Here is a 15,314-nt window from a genome sequence, read left to right on the forward strand (position 1 = left end):
TCTAATCATAGCAAGCGACACCCCATTCTAATTGTTTCAGGCGATATTCCATTCCACTTTGATGGTCTATGCATCCACTTCCCCCCTAACGCACAAAACAAGCATAAATGAACGAAAAAAATTGGCAGACATTTTTCTTGCTATCGCTCGCACTCAACCTTTCTTCTCCACCGTCAAGCCGCCACGGAGCGGAACCCAGGAGTGTGGGTATTATAAAAGCCAACACTCTTCAACAAGGGAATGGGGATATCATAACCGCCAGCATTCCATCAACCCCTTTCTCTCTGTTGAGTACTTGCGCAAAAAGTATTAACCTTTTTTCATTTATTTTTAAAGGGAGCAGCGCTCGCCCCCCTCTTTCTGTCTTGCTATTCATTTTGCGCGACCTTCCAGTGCATTCTTCAATTCTCATTCTGGTAACTTTTAGACCAAGTTGAAAACACTTTTTTTCATTTCTTTACTTAAAGTAATTGACTAGCATCCACGTGATGTTGTTTAGTTTTGTATTTTTTAATTCTTCGGAACATTCAAAAATGTTGTTTTTGGTGGACTGGTGTGGACGTTAAACATGAACTACGTTCATTTAGCCATTTTGTCGGAAATGTATGGCGAGAAGAAAGTTATATATAGTCTACCGATAAAAAAATCCGATGGACATTGAACAGAGCGTAATGCGGTTTTCTATTCACCGCAAATCCAAGATGTTCACGTCGAAATCTCGGATATGAAGATTGATCACTTATCATTGCAAAATGCAATGTATTATTTTTCTATCGCAATTAAAATTAAATGCTAGGAAATGGTAATACTATCGAACAATTTTTCAGAACCTTGGGTGTTATGAATTTACGGTTCATTTTAGTTAATTAAAAGTCTGATTATTGGTTACCTTTGCGGTATCCATGTAGCACAGAAGTTCGCCTTCAATCATTGCTAAACAGCTTCAAATCCCGTTTAGGACGAGTGTTGCTATTCGCCCTGTCGCTGCGTGACGGTTATTGTCTTGACGAGTTTTATTGATGATACTAGAGAAATATACTGTGCAAGGTAGACAAACCGCCCGGCCCGGGGTTAAAATCATGCCCTCTTCCGATCAAAATTGCATAACTGATCTTATTTTGTTAAAGATTAGCTATTTCCAGTCCCGAGAAAATTCCCTCCTTTCTCACCCTGCCCAACGCGTTTGTGGATCTTACGGAAAAATTAAACATTTGAAAAATCCACATGACTTCGTCTAAATTAAAGAAAAATAATCATTCAAAAATGTTGATCTAGAGTAGTCAAGCCGTCACCGAAACTGAAATGAAAATAGAGAAGTTCAGATCCCTATTACATGATTTTTTTTTTTAACTCTGGATTGAATGAAATAGATTTGGAGCAAGAAAGGATTTTCAAAATGTGGAACACTATATTTGAATGTGTGGCGGACCGGGCAAAACCGTACAGGTGGAAAATATTGGGAAGATTTTACAAATATACAATTGCTATGACTGCTCTATCAAACGTTTCTTCGTTGTTTTCACCGTAATCACAGTCAGGGGTTTCAATAAATTACTCTTAAACCAAAATGTGAATCAAAGGAAGTGGTCACACCGGAATTATTTTACTAGCTTTGCGTTAAAAAAACTAGGCATATTTATTAAAATGGAATCCAATTTCATGTGTTTTTTTTTGTTGCTCGTTGAAGGGAAAATGTTTACTGTCGTGTGTTGGCTAGTAGAGTACAGAGTAGATCCTTTGACGGTATATTTTTAAGAATGGAATGGAATTCATCTACTTATGCAAAAAACAATAATGAGCAATCTTCCGACTGAACCTTTCAGGTAAAAAACGAAAAACGCTCATCAGAACTTTGATAAAGCCGTAAACTCGGTTCTATATGAAAAACTTATATCATATTTACAGTACATTCAATTAGTCTTCTTTCTCTCTCTGACTACCTTTTTATTAACGGATTGCATCATATTTCCGTGTCGTTTCAAGTCTGATTCATTGCAGCGATATTCTATCAATAACAGTTGATAATTCACAGACGGATAATTTTCCACCAGCGTCATCACCCCATCATCGTCATCCTAGAAATGTAAATACTACACCCTCTGTGCTGATCCATTTTACAATAAGAAGAAATCGGAAATAGACCCAATTTAATGCATATATTTGTGTATATCCGAAAGTTCGGATGGATTCGTATCACAAACAAATAATAGAATAGTCTACAAAACATGAGATTCCGACGAAAGTCGAAAAACCACGTGGCTTGTGTTGCCTTCTGTGTTAATACCTAGCGCTATTTAGCTTCCTCTACAAGTCAGCAACGTACAACAAATAATATCATCATATTTTTTCGCCATATTCATTGTTGTTGGCCGGAGTTCCTATTTGTTGCCGTGCTTATAGGTTTGGCTTTGGCTTTAACTGGTTGTTGGCTCTGGCATAGCTTTCGTATATGGGTTCCGTTCACAATTTTCTTTCTTCTGGTCGAGAATATTACACTAGGGGTTTACAATTGATTTGGTCTACACAACATACACAATTTGTTTGAGTGAGAAAAAATGTTGTTTTCTGGTACGCAAAAGCTACACAACACAGTCAGCTTTTTAGAAAACCACAGTGCGAAATAGTAAAGTGAAGCCTCAGGAGCGATAGGAACAACAACAAACTAATAGAATATGTGAAACTTCTGGGATAATTAATAATGCGCTCACGAACGAAAGCGAAATTCAATGAACCTGACAGAATACATTCCCCACAATTTCGGTTTCATGTGGACTCTAACAAGTAGCGTGATGACGATATGCTGTATAACTCTCATGCATTGCAATACGAATACCACGTGATTCATTGTAATTAATAAATAACCAATTATTTGTGATTTCAATATTTTATTGATGAGTTGAAAACTTTTTTGTTTTACAAGTTATGGATTGAGCTATTAATTTACTTGTGTTGGAGATTTCATGATTGAAGGAAAGAATACTTCGAGGTTTTTGTTTGGGTTTTTGCAAATAAAATATTTTCTGCATTTCTTAAGAGAAGAAACATACGCATCTTCCAAGTGTTTTCTGAAAGTTCATTGAAGGGTTTGCAAACACTTTAGTTGCAGAGACGCATAAACTTGACCTTTCATTCACACGTATCAATATCTAAAGAGCCAGGAAGGGTTAACCAATATAGGAGAAATATTAATTTATTAATTTGGTTGAAAATGCGGAAGGCAAGGTTCTCAGTTTCCGTCATCTCAGGATAATTTTAATATACTGGCAACATGAAATTCTGAAAGCAACACAAGCGAACTATCAATTACTGTTTGATTAATTTGCATATTTCGAGAATACTTCCAATTATTTTGGGTCAATACAGTTCTATCTCCAATAAGTGTAATGAGTACTGAGACCAATTATTTAGAAAAAGCGCATTTATTAGCTTTTGGTTACATTAAAAGAAGCTTGACCCTAGTTCGAAGTAGCGTCGTTTCACGATTGTCTGAGAAGCTGACGTATTTCTTATGAAGTTCTATGTCAAGTCGCCTAATTCTGACTGAGATTGAAAGGCGGTTCGCGATTAAAAATTCTAAATGTAGGAGTCAGAAGTATTACCCCCAAGCGTGTCTACCAATTCAGGTTTGGGAGTTTTCAATATTCTAGAAATGAATCCAGTTGTCATCGATCTAGATAAGGTTGGGGTGCCCCTTTGTTTTCATATAGAGAGCGAGATTAATCACAAATCAACTATTAAATATTAATGGTTCCTTACACACTTAAAGGCCTTATGTATTTAATTTTTAACGGACTAATTCGTCAAGCAAAAAATTGTTACCCGATTCCGTTCATAAAATTTTAATACGACGGTTATACCGTACAGGTCCATCCCATGATTAAGAAATTCTAATAAGTACCTTCGAACATTAATCTGATCCCCGCGATCTAGTGAGCAGACTGTTAAAATTAATATTTGAATAGATATACTCCTGGATTTAATACACTCAAATGTTTAAACATTACTGCATCTATGGATTGCTAACTGTTCGAGAAACGCTTCAAAAACAATGATCGAAAAATGCGTTCTTTGAAAATACTGGGACCGGACTTCTTTCGAGATTCAACCAAACTCACGGTTGGGTGAGAACGAGATGGTATAATAAACAAAACGAAAGATTAGTGTTAATTGATTAATTTTATTGCCCGCACAAAGCAGGATGAGAAGAAAAGAAACGAAAAAAAAACGAGAACGTGAAAACAGTAAAAAAGCGAATTGCGCGTGAAAGATGATAATAAACGTCAAGCGGAGATGTAGAAAAAAAACCGCTGTAAATTTACGCAAACAGTCAGCGCTAACGCAGAGATAAGATGAGATGAGAAGCGGGAGATTTGAACACTAACAGTATTATCGACAAGACAAGTCATTCAATATTGCTCATTTGCATTTTCTTAATTTGTTGATTAATTCAACCAAACCAAAAAATATAAGCATGGAAAATTACGAACACTTGTGAAAAAATTTCCAAGGCTCTGCAACTAAAGTAGGCAACAATAATTCCATTGCCTGGAACATCAGTTCCGTAGAGAGGAAATTCGGGTCCGGGGTGAAAATTATGGGAAAACCATGGTGACGATTATGTCGGGCCCCATATTTTTTCATTGAAATTTTTATCCTGATGCTGAGCCAATTTTTGATTCGACTGGGATTTGAGAAGATGGAAACCTGGTGACACGAGATCTAAATAATATGATGGATGATAAAGAGCCTTCCATTTGAAGTTTTTGAATGTGATATTGATCACTTGGGCAACATGTGGAATAAGGTTCTTGTGAAGCAGTATGATTTGACCATGTTGATCTGGTCTCTTCAGCTGAAGCTCATTTACGCGGTGCAGTTAGGCAATTTATAGATCATTCCTGATCGTATTGTTGTTTTTCTTAATCATCTCCCAGTGCATTATACCCTTTTGGCTCCACCAAGCACAAATGCTGACCTTCTTTGGTAAAGGTCCTGCTTGACTCGGTGTTGGCGTTTCTCCTGAAACCACCCATTCTTTTCTTGGCCTCATGTAGACGTATAGGCAAGTAGAATTTGTCAGCAAATCTTATCAAATGAGGATGATTGAGCACTGTTACATGTTTTTTTCGGCTAATTCGCCCCTTATTTGGCGACCGTAAACCCTTTTCAAAGGTGCTTTGAGGCGATCCTCGCCGAATTGTAAAAATTGTCCGGTACGGCCCATACCGTCAAAGTCGAAATTGCATCTTTTGAATTTTAGGAACCATTTCCGGGCTTGTGATACGACCCTGAAAATATCTTCGTAAACACCGCAAAGCTTCAGACAGCTGCATCAGATTGTTGGCCTCGCGGTAAAAATGGCTACAAATTTCTCCATTTTGGTAGCCCACACACTTTTCTCAAAAATTATTATAATTATTATTATTATAATCTGTTTCGTTCGAAACGTCTCACCGTAGGGTCAAAGCTCTTACTGTACAAGACAATGATTTTGCCAGTCCTCATGTATTCCTCGGAGACTTGGGTTCTTAGCAAGAATAATTGCGAACTCTTGGACGCGTTCGAGAGAAGAATCCTCCGAAGAATTTTTGGTCCCCTACATGAGGATGGACGATTCCGCAGCACGATGAAATCTGTAAGCGATACCACGACCGTCTGGTTGTGGGTAAAATACGGCTTAACAGGTTGCAGTGGGCGGGTCACCTAATCCGTATGGATGAGGATGATCCAGCCCGGAAAGTCTAAAAGAGCAATATCTATGGTAGAAAAAGAAGACGAGGCAGATCCTGCCTGAGATGGAGGGATGGCGTAGGTCAGAATACTAGACAACTTTTAAGGACATCGAATTAGTGGACCTCGGCGCAAAACCGGAGTGTCTGGAGTTCTTTATTAAGGCAGGCCTAGACCGGATACCGGTTGTTGCGCCGTTGATGATAATGATAATCTGTCCCAACGTTTGGAATCGCACAGAGTAGTTATTCCCAGCGTAGCATTTTAGCTTTTTCAGTTCGATTCGTAATTTTTCTAATTAAATTCATAATTTTCCCAAACACTTCCATTATTTTCCCAATCAATTTCGTAGTTTTCCCAACGAAATTTGCAATTTTCCGTAGTTTCTAGAAAGTAGAACGTAACGTCAAAATTTAACTATTAAGACAAAAAATGGACCATTGTGGAGACAATTTTTTTGTTTTTAACCTGCCCGCGTGGATACGTAATAAGAAGCGCAAAAACGAAAGCATGAATTTATAAACGTGGGCTCCCTAAATCGTACAAAACTGATTTTTATAGATATTTCATCTCAGCAGGTTCTCAGCACCACATTCAACAAATAATGCATTCTACGTCCTTTTTTAGTGGGAATAACAAGAAACTAGATTCAATGGAACTCAACAACTTAGTTTTAATTATGAATAATGCAGCCATCCATAAATCGCAGAATATTTGCGATGTTGTAGAGTGGTTTTGTTACCCGATTAAGCAGTGCTTCTATTTTCTTCAATGGTAACCGGGCTATATACACATTACGTTTAAGAAACATTTTTTCGAATATAAAAGAAACAGCGGCGAGGGTTTTGGCTGCAAAACGAAGACAATGCAGATGTAGTTGATGTTAGTGTTAACACCAACAATGCTGCCGACCGCTGCAATTTCGTCATGCTGCTGAACATCTGTATTGATATATGCATATCTAGTATATTTATATACAGTGGAATCCCGATAATTCATACATTGATTATTCGTATTTCCAGCTAATTCGTGCAAATTTCCCAGTCCCTAGAGTTAATTTTCTTTATTTCACTCCCCATAATTGGTAATCCCGATACATATTTCATACCAAATCGCCAACCCATTAATCATACGAATTATCGAGATTCTACTGTATTATAAAACGTTATTTGAAGAAAAAATCATTAATTATGTAATTAATGCTAAGTATCAGTATCACAATTTCCTCCGCACCCCAAAAAAATTCTTAAAAATAATTTGTTTTGAAATTCCAACAAGGTTCTGTCAAGGTTCCATAGCCAACAGAAATGTTTGGTAATAGTACATTTATTTTCACAAAAGTTAAGTTTTGATGCCACGTCCTACATTCAAAAAACCACGAAATTACTTGGAAAAATTACGAATTTGGTTGGAAAATTGAAAATTTGTCTGAAAAGATTCACCCTTTATTAATTTCTCATATCTCGTATGAAAAATTCAAAGAAAAAAAATCTCTGCAGAGATTCTCCGCTTTAATTTATAATGCTATCCACCTAGGATAACGAGGATGAATTCGTTCAAATAATTCAATCTACCTATGATCACACAATCCACCAGTAAAGACTAGAAGGAAGCTAAGACGAGGAGAATAGAGAGCGAACTCTATTACTAAATACTTTTGATTCAGGCAAGCAATCAACCGCGCCATTACAAACTGATATAGAAAGTCTAGCCTTCTTTTCTTTTGATTTAATGAGAAGTCTGGCAAATTCTGCTATCTCGCGCTAGGTTGACGTTTTCGATTAGTGAGTTTATGGTGTGTGAAGTTTGTCAATTTCTAAAATTTCATGGGTACACATACACATGCTTATAATGACCTATCTAATTGTAACTTGGTTTCCTCAGTGGTTCACCTGATTAATAAGTGTGAGCTGCCACAGAAGTGGAACAAATAGTTTACACATACATATTGCAGAACAAATTGAGATTAAATACAATGTCAATTTCTGCCGATAATATGGGGCCTTCCATCACCGAAATAGTACATCTCAGTTTTTCTTATCAAATCTAACAATGGAAATTTTGTCATTAAACCTTATTCATTATGCTATTTGCATTGCAAATAATAATTTCTTCGTAAAATATACATTTTAAATTATAATACGAAATCATTTAAATACATAGAAACCACACCGGCCAGTAAGGCGGTTGATCAAACCAATCTGACTATTCTGGCCAGGCCGAGGGCTATGAAAATGAGACGGATTGACGTCATTTAAATCAACTAAATATCAGTTAATTTGGCTTTTACTTCTGATCAGCTTTTTAACTGAGGCTTGTGTGCTACGGGTGATACAAATGTGAACATTTTAATTAAATTTATTGAAAGTATATTTACAGGCCGTGACGGGCATGTTTACGAAAGTGGCTTTCACTACAATATCAGTTTATTGAGTTTTGTGTACTTGAATTGCGAAATGTAACACCATCATAGTTTGCATAGTCAATGGCGTGCTATTAATTTTCTGCATTTCCTCCAATTTGGGGTACGCATACATAATTTTGTCTAATGGTGCGTACTTTACCTTATATAGCACTGATTGATTTTTCCTACAATTTTTCTCATATTACATTACGATCCACGATAAAAAATGTTCTATTTTCAATAAATTCAGATCAAAAATAAAAACTATCAATTCCACGGTCACAGAGTATCACTCCACTTTTTTAATCGGCGGATATGATAAATAAAGCTTTTCCTCTATTTGCATATTGGTTTTGACATTTTAATGTCCACTTTTTACATATCGAATTCATTGACATTATGTTAATTTCAAGATAATTCTTCTGAATATTGTCTTTAAATGATAAATTACATATTCTATTTTAATCCGCAACCACGCCTTGATACTACTGCAATTGTCGTCTTTACTGTAATTAAAAATTGTCTATGTGAGAAAAAGTCATTCACAGCATAAAACTACACTTTTACCCTGAGGGCAACTAAGTCATATTTTTTTCGAATTGAATCTTAACTACCTCTTTCAAAAGCCTTACGCATATCAATATGTTAATCTCTTCATATGCTAATATCAAGATAATTTGAATATATTAATTTGTATGCTATACTTTGCTCCACTGGGCATAGCTTCGATCAGAACAATCAAATCTTATAATCAATTTCTCTTCTTTTTGCCCTGTTTGGTTGTAAATTAGTTATTCAAGGAATTTATGAATGGAATGGGAAATTGGCTGAATAAATAAATGTCGTTTAAGAATTCTGAAAACTGTTTGGAGAAGAACACGCCATCTAAATGCTGATTGAGAGATTGAGTAGTGAAATGTTTCAAAGTATCTCAGGAGCTGATCATAGGCACAAGAGTAAAACTAAAAGGATGCATGGTCATTACTTTGTTTTCTTTTTTATTCTTCTTCAATAATTCGACAGACAAAATTGGTCCTTAGCCTCCGTTGATTTGGGATCACTTCAATGGGTCAAAAATTTAAGCATTTTCAAATGATATTCAAACGAATGAAATAATTATTATATAAATTGATATCAAGTCCAGATATGCCCCCAGCTTATTAAACCATAAATTGAATGGAAATAAAACGATCAAACTAATAAATGCTCGTTAATCAGCATTTAAAATCCTTTCCAAAACAATGAATTTAAAAATTTTACGATTCAGTTTATTTGCTTCAATCGTTTTTCAGCTAATTTAAAATGCACCTGGCAGCTGCAAGGCAAATATATCTATAAAATACATCATAAAGCAGTCTATGCGACTGACGGTGGTACTTAATTTATCTGATCTAAAGTGCTTTAGGCTGGATGACAAATTAATCCATTATTTTTAACTAAGGTCTTCCTCTTATGATAGCTTTAAGGTGATTATGAAGCGTAATTTCGAATACGATGGAAAGGTAGCTCTTCTGATTAGTGTTTCCTAGAAACTGGAAAATTGGTTTCAAAAGTTATTATCGAATGGATAAAGGACTTCTTCTAAAAGAATTTTCATATCAAAAACTGCCACAGTGCTCGGGTTTAAATGTTGATTTAAAAAAATGGATTATTTTATATGTGTATGATTTCATTTCGTTGATAAACACCTCCCTTAATTTTTAAACGAAATTAAACTGCCCTGGATTTTCCTATTCCTTCCTTCCTTCCTTCCTTCTTGAAATTTGAAAAAAAAAACATTTATCTTAAAACAGACGATATGTAGAAGTGCTTGCCCTTCACGAGCTTTAGGCGAACAGAGCATAGAGGGTAATCAACATTACATAAAAAAACTGCACAAAATCATAACCCACTATTCTTTATCAAGGTGTTCTGGCACCATCAAATTCTAAATAAATGTCTTGGTCAACGAAGGACGTACCTTTAGTAAATAGATTGATTAGTAAACACTATCATTATGGTGGGAACCAAATTTTCATTTTGACTTTATACTAATTCGATGGTTGCCATAAGCGCATATTCGGGGCAAAGCGTATCAATCATTCCATCGCTATTGGTTTCTGACAAACTGCTGTGCTTCCACCCAAATTTTCCAAGAGTCTTTCATTTCTTTCTTTCACGTTTTGGGTCATGACCAAAAAATTTACTTGTGCTAGGGAGAAAAGCGCTTTCAATAGCGAAGCGATCTTGAGCACATGAATATTCTGTTTCTGGTTCTCCAAGATTTCTGCTATTCACGAGTTTCCTCATTATTGAACGGTATCCGGTACGTAGTAGGCGCGGAAGTGATACTCAAGTGACTGTTAAATGATAGTCTTATTTCGAGGCCGATATCAGCCCGCTCATTACGCACATCAAAAATGCAATTGCTAAATCTATTGTTGACCACAATATGATTGTTTTAATTAGATGTTCGCTACCGGTTAATCGAAGTCTTCTACCATATGGCAGGTCCTATACTCAAACAATTTGAAGCCAATGTCAAAATGTTGGAAGTCGGAAGTTTGACAAATCTTTATCCGTTCACAAGTTCGAGTAATATAGTATCAGATCTTCGTATTCTGGTCACCTATCATGATAAAAATATCACCCTTATCAGGTTTATTCTGGATTTCGTGCAGCTCTTCTTAAAAAGCATTTCTTTTATCTATATTGGAAATCTCTGTCATCGTGTGATACTGTTACATTGTAAAGCTCCTTAATCTGCAGTCTTCTTACAATCAAAATCTCACCTAGAAACGAATTCCACATCATGATGGCACACAGGCAGTAACGTCATCTAGTTCAAGTCGACTACGACTTCCAGAGTACAAAAAGCATAGTCCCGAAAGAGAGGTGCGATTCCTTCTCTGAGTCCCAACATCTTAGTTCGTCCAGAGTGATCAGCTGAAGTTGCTGAAATTCTCGCTCATATTGGAGAAGGCGAGTACTCTGGGACCATCGATACCTTTGTCGAAGTACAGGTGCATATTTCGAAAATGAATCAGACTCCGTGTTCAATAGAGGAAAATGATAATCGGGAAGTCCGTCCTTATCTGGCGCATGGATAACTTTCCTATAGTAAATAAAAATATGGAAATATGCAGTTCGCTAGCAGACAAATTTCTATCTCTTTTAGTCACATTTTGCAATAAGTCGGGAATATATACATTTTCTGTTCATTCCTTTATATAATATGCACAGTTTTTTTTCATGTTATTAATTTCTTTCTTCATTGAGAACATGCTTCGATTTTATTATCATTACACTTAATACTGTGCAAATCATGAAAAATCAAAAGAAAGACAAGTACAAAAACGAATACAAAAAAAATCGGGGCAAGCTGACGTTCAACCAGCTCTAAAATCGCACAATCTTTTACTATATTAAAATAGGGAATACTTTGAGTGAATTCGTAACGCCAGGGCAAAAAAGCCAAGATTTAATAATGAAAACTATTAACACAGGTAAATTCTGCTTATTCAGGTAAATACTAGGCCTAAGTAGCAGCTGCTGGGGAAGTTACACGAACACTTATCATTTTTCTGTCATTTTTCTCACCGATATTTTATTTTCAATGGGACTGTGCTTCAATTTCATTTAATACTGCTCAAATGATAAGTTTACAGCAGCAGAGATAAGCACAAAGATGAAGACTAGAGAGATTCGAACCTGGAGTAGCGAGATCAAGAAGCTACTGCTCTACCGACTCAACCACCACGCCGTCAATGACCATCAAATAGGCTTGTTAGAATAAAAAAAAATTGAAATCGCTATGACTGCAGAAGAGTGATTGATTGTTAAAACCCGCTTTATGCTGTGCGTCTTGAGGTGTTCTTAATCCTTTTTGAAATTTCATACTTTCTCCTCCTCTTCTAATCAATTTGTCTATTTGGGTTTCCCCCCCTTGTGTGGGAGCAATTTGGTGGTATTAAACTCATTACTCCAAATAGCAACCATAAAGGTTTCGTGATATAGTTAGAAGGTAGCTGGATAAATGGTAAAACAATTGTTGTTCTCTTTTTCAAAGTTCAACAATAATAAAAACTGAGCAACAAATTTCATATCAAACTCAAAAATGGAGTTCTTGAGATTGACTCAAGCTACTTATAGCGTTGCCTTTATGCGATTTTTTATAGCTGGCTTTGGATTTGTTGAGTTGTTTTTATTCAAAGAAAAGTTACTAGGTTAAGATGAAAAGTCCCAACACAAACAATTACGAGTCTGTTCGGGAACTGATGTCTATCGTCATAAGGTAACATATATCTTGAAATCGAAATTTAACGGAAAGGCTGATCTGGTGCATGAAGTTCCCATTAATTTCCTAATTTTCATTAAATTTCGGATAACATTCTAAAAAGCTTCATCGAGGACAGCCAATAACAATGCTTTGTATATGCACATATCGATTAATTTCGACGCCTAGTTCGAGGGTGCAAGGACGTAGAAATCCCTTCCTTAATTTGCTTCAGTCGAACAATGTTAATCTAATAGTTTTTTTTTTCTTTTGTGTAATACAAACAATATTTTTCCTAAATTTTGAACGGTTAACACATTCGGTCCAATGAGCATTGAACGCCAATGGCCCATAACAAAAATGGATATAGTTGGTATGACGTAAGGACATGTAATTGCCTCAGAATACCCTCTCTCTCCACAATTATATCAACTCAAAATCTAGTGGATATAATGCTTGATTTGAAGTAATTTCAGTCGGAGGGCAAGCCAATTTTTCAATTTACAGAACAAACCAATAGAGGGTGAGTGCATGTTTCTAGGAAAGCTCTGGGAGGAACTGGCAGCGATGGCTCGTAGATGTGGACAACGCGCTATATTCCAAATAGGGCTCTTCGACCACCATACTTCAAAGAAATCCAATTCTATGCCACAGTTAATCCTTCTCGCGATAGATCACGACGCTGCACTAGATGCATCATGAGAACTGAATTTGTTAAATCAGGATAAATAGCTTTCAGAAACTTCACGCCACTAGCGAAAGGACCGTATTCCAATTTCACATCAAAATGCAAAGCCCGCTCATAACAAATGTAACACTTCCACTTGCCTTCAATAACTTGCAGGATAACGTAAACAACACAAATCTATCTACTCTACTTGAATTGTGTACATATTCCTCCTACAACACTCTCCATTCAAAACTAACACGGTTCACCTCAGTTTAGATTAACACATCACGCCTTATTCCAGAAATCAGATCGGCATTTACGGAGAATCACCCATAAACATTCGCACATATTGATTCCTCACATCTCAATACCACCTGTGATTTGTTGATATACATATTATACTTTAAGACCTATATGTCGTCGTCGTCGGCTCTAGCATCACATCATGATAACTGTAGCAACAACATACTTTGTAAAATCCAATTCCCCAAGTATAGTATCAGACGACATCTAGTCAACCGTCTTCTCACTCACTTAACGTAGGTATATGTCGTCCGTATAGTCGTCATTATTATCATCTTCGGGGGCCATGCACTAGCCAGGCATTACATGATATGGCAGAAGCATTTTCTTTAAGGAAATAATATAGAGCCGGCAAGCACTAACCTACACGGAATGCTGTGTGTCATTCATACGTTCGTTGGCTCGTCTTCCATTTTTTTTACGGATCCATTGATGACGTACCGACGACGAATCTAAATGACAAACCATGTGCTCTTCTTCGTTAACTGCTCGAAATATAATTTCGACTGCTGCTTGCACACATAAGACACATAGCGTAAATATATGTATTATTATAGGGGAAGTCGAGAAAGAATTGGACTGTGTATTAAGATGCAATGCTTGAGGACGAAAAACTGATTTTCAGATAAAGTTCTGATAAGTTTGCACAGTGTGATTGTAAGATAGAAGTCATACAATTGCAAGCAATAAATGTTTTTTTTTTTTAATTTCAGAAGTGATTCCTGAACAGTACCTGAGGTCACTTTTCAGTATATAAATAAGGCACATCTCCTGTATAAATAATTTCAAATTTGAATCAACTTCCATACAGCAGAGATTGAGGTTTACCTCCCGTTTTTTGAAGAAATATACTTTAGGTACTCGAAGTGGTACCCTTAGATTAATGTGTTCTTGAAAAAAAAAAAACGAACCAACTCTCCCTAAAGTTTTGGCATACAAGCAACAGGACTGGTTTTACGAAAGTGATGCTGTTGATAGTGCGAGGTATTCAAAGATTTAACCCCTCAGTTGAGAAAGTTCATTTGCTTCTACATTTCCCAACGTAATCTGAGCCCATTAACAGTTGGACATTGCAATGGAAATAAGAGGATTACGATCTTCAATGGGTGCTGCCGTATATTAAATATTGATCTCAGCTTCAGTCTCAGCGAAACCATGAATCATGTTGATTGTTCGTCAACTAGTAAGATGTTTTCTTCACAAACTACCATTCATTTTATGACAGTAAGGAATTTTCTTCTTGTAAACAGCTTAGTCGTGTCTAAAATAACTTCTCGCTGATTCCTTCACAATAAGGTCAAGCCACCCTCTGCTCAGATTGTTCGAGATAACCGCAGGAAAACCTTAAACCAAACCTACAAAAAGTGTCCACATCACTGCCACTCTCCCATATACAATTCAATATATATTGAGCAAAGGCAGCACTAAGTTTTACTTTGAATAGCTAGCAAGTAGCCAGGCGAAGGCATCAAGCAAGCAACGAGACAGGCTACATTTTACTACTATACCCTCTCGATTATAATACACTCGACTCTCTCTTTGTATGCATTCGATATACATAATTTGAACGGCGAATACTGGAATTAGCACACTCGACAGGTGTGTAAAGTAACAACGTTCAGTCGTTTTTTTTGCTGCTTTCTTATTATTATTTTGGGTGAATGGAACCTTTTAATATAAATGGATGTTGTATGGATGGATAGATGGAATTAAGCGGCTTTTTCCAATTATATTATACATACCAAAGACGACCCAGACAACACATCATAGTTGGAGAGATTTTCTGCTAGACGGATGTTTAGACGAAATTGGAAACATGCGGTTTTAACGTTGTTGCTGTGTAGGCATGACGCAATATGAAGTGATTATACACCCGGCAAATATAATACATTTATTTCTATAGAAGCACGTGGTTGGTCTCGTTTGGAATTTGTATCACCGGCATTATAGGA

General features: G+C 36.3%; 1 protein-coding gene across 6 annotated transcripts in view; it reads left to right on the forward strand.

Moving 5' to 3' along the window:
* Positions 1-15,314, forward strand: part of LOC119656735 (high mobility group protein DSP1) — a 70,563-nt gene that overhangs the window by 25,496 nt on the left and 29,753 nt on the right. The window lies entirely within an intron of this gene.

This window comes from Hermetia illucens, chromosome 5, assembly GCF_905115235.1.
Source record: "Hermetia illucens chromosome 5, iHerIll2.2.curated.20191125, whole genome shotgun sequence".
In the NCBI taxonomy this organism is placed as follows: Eukaryota; Metazoa; Arthropoda; class Insecta; order Diptera; family Stratiomyidae; genus Hermetia; species Hermetia illucens.